The sequence below is a fragment of the Vombatus ursinus genome, unplaced genomic scaffold (genome assembly GCF_900497805.2).
Source record: "Vombatus ursinus unplaced genomic scaffold, bare-nosed wombat genome assembly UNPS02008961.1, whole genome shotgun sequence".
Lineage (NCBI taxonomy): Eukaryota > Metazoa > Chordata > Mammalia > Diprotodontia > Vombatidae > Vombatus > Vombatus ursinus.
The window spans coordinates 10221544-10227584 of NW_020948739.1; positions in this window are offsets into that span (position 1 = coordinate 10221544).

Consider the following 6041-nt stretch of genomic DNA (forward strand, 5'->3'; position numbering starts at 1 on the left):
GTGACCAAAATCTCCTCCTGGCAAGCTGCAAATCTGCAAGTCAGATCAACTCACAGGGTGGGGAGTGTTGGGGTGTGCGTGTGGTAGCCGGCTTCTCTTTTTGTATATAGGAAAGGTCTAGTCTCTGATGTATTATTGATGTTTCATCATTTCCCCCAACTTGCCAGGATTTTAGGGAGGTGATTGGTGGGGAAGCAAGGTGTTATCTGCTGACTTTTCTCATATAATTATGTTTTGGAATCTTTGAGCCTTGTGATTGGTTGAGAGATAACCAGTAACACAATGAACACACATAAACATTTAGCGAAGAAAACCCATTTATCTAAATCAGTAGCAAAACAGAAGTCAGAGATAGTATCCATAGGAGAATATATACCAGAAAATACAGAATAAGATATTCCTAGATCTCATCTAAGGGGAAACTCCCTGAAGTCTTTAGTGTAGCAAGCTGGGGATAAGGACATAATCGAGACTGCTGGGTCCTTTCATGTCTTCCCAGAGTCTTTTCCTTCAACAACCTCAAGTAGAATTGGCCTCTTCCATCTTCCCTCTTGAAGCAAGAAGCTGGAAGCACCAATTACAGACCCCAAAGTGACTTGAAACTTAAAAAGTCCTGCCTCTTACACAGGGCAGGGTATTTGTCTCCATCAATGAGGACACAGGCCCATACCAATGGGTTTGGGGATTGAGGTTACACTGTGAAACATTCATTTGTAAATTTCCCAGAACCCAAGGACTCATCCCTCTTACAGGTTACAATTAGTTCATAAACAACCTCATGGCAAACAAAAAACACAGATGTGACTGTTCGTTCACGGTTTGAATTGATTTTACCCAACTCTGCTGAGAGAATCTCCAAAATTTAAAGCCTGATATAAGCAGAATAAACAGGTGAAGATCCATACAGGGCTCATTATTTTATATACTGAACTGTCCCGCATCTATAAGGTGGTCAGCCAACAAACTACTAAAATGTATGAATTTTATTAATAACATATGGATTGTCTACCAAGCTATGTCTACTCATTTATATTCACAAAAAACACAAAAAGGGTAGTAGTAAAAATCCTAAATGGTAAATACCCTTATATACAATATGAGAAGGGTCATAGCAGCCATAAACATTATGAAATAAATTAGAACAGTTACAGCATAGCTAGCTGTGCCATAATACCTTAGGGAGATTAATCTGGCTGCAGCATGTATAATGGCTTGGGGGTTGGGTAGAGGGAAGAGATTGGAGATAGGTAGAACAGTAAGGAGGCTGTTGCCTAGTCCTGGTGAGACATGATGAAGGCACAAACTATGATGATAGAAGTGATAGAGGAAAGATCTGAGAGATGTTTGAGAAAGAGAGTTGGTTGGACTTGGCTATAATGAAGAGGGAATGGGGGGGGGAGCTAATGATGATCCTGAAGTTTCATACTTGGGTTACAGAAAGGATTCAGTTTAAATTAGAGGTCTAGGTGATGGTTGGAGGTGTGGAAAGGAATGAGAATGAAAAGAGTCATGGCTCAACTGATTTCAACTCAACAAATAATTATTTAACAAGAGTTTATGGGGAGCCAAGATGGCGGAGTAAGAGGTGAGTCTCTCTTACGCTCCCTTATTAACCCCTGAAAGCCCAGAAAATATCACCCCAAGAAAAACCCTGGAACAGCTGAACCAGAAGAAAACTGGGTTGCAGCAGTCTAGTAGCCCAGGTAGCTTGAGGAATTAACTGGAAAGGCCCCTCTTACCTTGGGGGAAGGGGAGCAGTACAGAACAGGAGGCATCCCAGCAAGCTAGTGGAAAGACCCACCTCAGCATACCAGGAGATCCTGAAGCCCAGGTGGTGGAGCATCAAACACCAACACCTGGCCCCGAGTGCCTCATTGAAGGTAGGGGAACTGGTGGAAACCAGCTCAGAAAACCACCAGGTGCCTCGGCATTCTACAGCAACCGGCTCCCCCAGTGCCTCAGCAAAACTAAGGGAAGCAGCGTTCCAAGGGCCCCCAGCTGGACAAACACTCTACAACATCCATCTGAAAGGAGCTGAAGAAAGCAAAAGGGAGGAAAGGCCTGGGTGAGCAGGATATCTCCAGGAGCCACACTACCCAATCCTACCCCTAGAGTTCCAGTGTTGCTGATTCCAGCCCAACACTAGATAAGCTGCCAGGATCCTACAGCCTCCAACTGCCAATATTGGAGGCCCCAGCACACAAAGCCATCGACCAGGCGCTAGGCTCCCAACACAAGAAGCTTGGGTCAGTGCCCTCTGCTCCCCAGCAAGAGAGCCCAATCTCTTTAAAGGTCAGGAAATAAGCAAACACCACGAGCAAAAGGAAATGTACGATAGATTCTTATTATGGGAAGAGTGAAGATCAAGGCAGAAATTCTGAAGAGGACAACATTGTCAACACCCACATCTGGAACCTCAAAAGGGAATATGAACTGGTCTGAAGTCCAAAAAGCCTTCTTAGAAGAGCTCAAGAAGGATTTTAAAAGTCAAATGAGAGAGGTAGAAGGAAAAATGGGAAAAGAAATGAGAGGTATGCAAGAGAGAGTCAATAGCTTGGAAAAAGAAGGACAAAAGTTAACTGTAGAAAACAAGTCCCTAAAAAATACAATTGGCCAAATGGGGAAGGAGGTACAAAATCTAATAGAAGAAAACAATTTGTTAAAAATTAGAATTGAGCGAATGGAAGCTAATGACTATGAGAGAGCAAGAATCAGCCAAACAAAAACAAAAGAATGAAAAAAAATAGATGAAAACATAAGATACCTCATTGATAAAACAACTGACCTGGAAAATAGATCCAGGAGAGACAATTTAAAAATTATTGATCTACCTGAAAATCATGATGAAAAAAAGAACCTGGACAGTATCTTTCAATAAATCATAAAGGAAAACTGCCCTGAAATCCTAGAATCAGAGGATAAAATAGCCATAGAAATAATCCACCAATCACCTCCTGAAAGAGATTCCAAATTGAAAACGCCAAGGAATATAGTAGCCAAATTCCAAAATTACCAGGTCAAAGAGAAAATACTGCAAGCAGCCACAAAGAAACAATTTAAATATCATGGAACCACAGTCAGGATTACACAGGACTTTGCAGCTTCTACATTAAAAGACCATAGGGCACAGAATATGATATTCCATAAGGCAAAGGAGTTTGGATTACAACCGAGGATCAACTACCCAGCGAAAATGAGTATGATCTTTCAGGGGAGGAGATGGATATTCAACAAAATAGGGGACTTCCATACCTTCCTGATAAAAAGACCAGAGCTCAACAGAAAAATTTGATCTTCAAATACAAGACTCAAGAGAGACATACAAAGGTAAATTGGACAGAAAGACAAAACATGTTATTAATAAGGGCAAACTGTTTACATCCCTACAAGGGAAGATGACACTTGTAACTCTTGAGAACTGTATTGTTATTACACCTTGTTAAAGGGGGTGGGTATAAATTGACTTTGATGTAATTATGAAAAAAATCTAATTAAGTGGGTTAAATGGATCCAAGTAAGTGAATTAATCTGATCTAAGTAAGAAAATGTACTGAGAGAAAAGGAAAGGAGGAGGCAGGCAAGGGTAAATTACATCACAGGAAAAGTCATAAAAACCTCTGCTATAATGAGCAGAGGGAAAGGAGGGAGGGAGATGAGCATTGTTTGAACCTTACTCTCATCAAATTTGGCTCAAGAAGGGAATAACATAATCAGGTATAGAAATCTAACATGCCCTACATGCAGTAGGAGGAGTTGAGGGGGATTAGGGTAGTATATGACCCAGAGGTGAACTGGAGCCAGTTCAAACTGGCTATCCAATTTTCAGTGTGAACATTCAACGGCTCTGAAATCAGGGCTCGATTCACTGTTTTGCTGATTTTTTAGATTTAATGAAGTGATAGACAAAATGCTAATAGTGCAGATTAAACTTGTATGTCTTATTTTTTTCTTGGGAGTGGGGGGGGGAGGGAGAGCCCATTGTTAAACACTCAGTGGCATACCCTTGGATATGATTACCATTTTAAAATAGTTGAAGAATAACTACATGTTAAAAGTCTAGGAATGTTTGATTATTCCAAAGTATAACCGTGTTTCATTCTCCTTGACAAGACATGGGCACTTTATCTTTGATTCTAACACTTTTCTTTCTCCTATATCAAGTCTCCTATTCATTTCTACTTGTCACTGACAAAAACAGCATTCAGGTTACTCATGACCAAAAATGGTGATTGTGAACCCCAAACCCCATGAACCCCAATATGAAACAGAGCCTTCTCTAAGAGACAAATGACATTGGGGTACATGTGCCCAGGGTTAATTTCTCAAAGTGGTTTGACATGCATTGCATGAGTTCAGTCTAAAACTGGGCCCCCCAAGGGGGCCAGTTCAGAACTGGCTCGGTTTAGGATTTTAGGGTATAACGTTATATGCCCTTCAAAGAGTAGGTGTTCCCAAGGGGGTGCCAATCAACCGTGATTGGTCAGCACATACTAGGAGGTGGGTGGGTTCCTTAGATCACTCAGTCCACAGGGGCCAATATTGCCAGCCAAAGGAAATACCACCCTCAATCTTCGAAGTCTATCTCCACCCAAACCTGAGTAGATAAAATCAATTCAGGCTTGGGATGGAGTTTGACCAAGATAAGATTCAGTGCAATCTCATTATCAGAGATGTCCTTCTGAACAACTTTGGACAGAAGGCTGGCAGGTTGGAGTTCTGGGTCCCCAAAACAGATTGCTAAGAGAAATCCTTTTTCAAGAATTGTTCAATGTCCATTGGAGTCTTGATGGGCCTGCTGTGGCCCATTTAAGCACCATAAGGCTAGCTATAAATGTCCTATGGCTGCTTCATCAGCTTTCAATTTAAGCAAAGTTTATTTCCAAGACCTGAATTATGAAACTCTGGCACACATCAGCAGTACTTTCACTAAACCACAATTCTAGGTTTAAACATAGGATAATTTTTTTTTTAGGTTTTAAAAATATTGGGTGGGGCTCAGTAATGGTTGAGTCTAACATAGCTGCAGGTCACCCCCTGCACCCCCTTTGCTCAGATGATCAGGTACCATGTCCTACATAGTTTTCTCTTGGATCTTCCTGTTGCTAGTGCTCTTTCCTCTTGAAACTATTTTGTACATATTTTGTATTAATGTTCCTGTTGTATCCCCTAATAGAATGTAAGCTCCTTAAGGGCAGGAGTTATTTTATCTTTGTATTCCCCGATGTACATAGTAGGTGCATAATAAATGCTTATTGAATTGAATCACATCAATATAGCCTTGAATCCTCTCCTTATCTCCCTTTTCTAAGAAACAGACTTTGTCAGTATCATTCCTGAATGGAACACAATACTAAAGATAATGTCTGATCAGGGCAGAACAGAGTGGGAATATTAATTCCTTCATTCTAGATACTGTATTTCTATTAATGCAACATAAGGTAACATTTGCTTTTTGGCTACCACATCACATAGTTGACCCATCTTGAGCTCATAGTCCACTAAAGCTCATCTTTTTTTTCTTTTTCGTGTTAATTGCTGCCTAGCTATGTCCTGTACTTCTGCAGTTGGTTTTCTGAGCCCAAGCCCAAGACTCTTTTATATTTATCCAAAGAAAATTTTATCACATTAGATTTGGCATATGATTCTAGCCTGTTTCACTTCCCAGGGATTTGGTGAGAATCAAATGAAAAAATGCCTTAAAAACTTTGTTCTAGTAAGTGTCAATTATTATTCCCCAGGTTGCACCTCCAGCCTTTTCCTGTTGCCACCCGTCTACCCAATTTTCCTAAAGCACTGCTTAGGTCAGTTTCACCACTCCAACCCCCTCTTCATTATTCATCTCATCTGGTGGTCCAATTCCTAATCACCTTTCAAAGCTCAAATGTTCCTTCCTCCTCTTAATTCCCATAGTGATTTTTACCACATAATAGGCATTGATGAAATATTCTTCCGCATTAGTTGGCACTTGGATTTCCTTCTAATTCTTAAATTCTGTGATTTGGGTCATCTCCTCCACTAGACTTGATTGTAAGTTCTCTGAG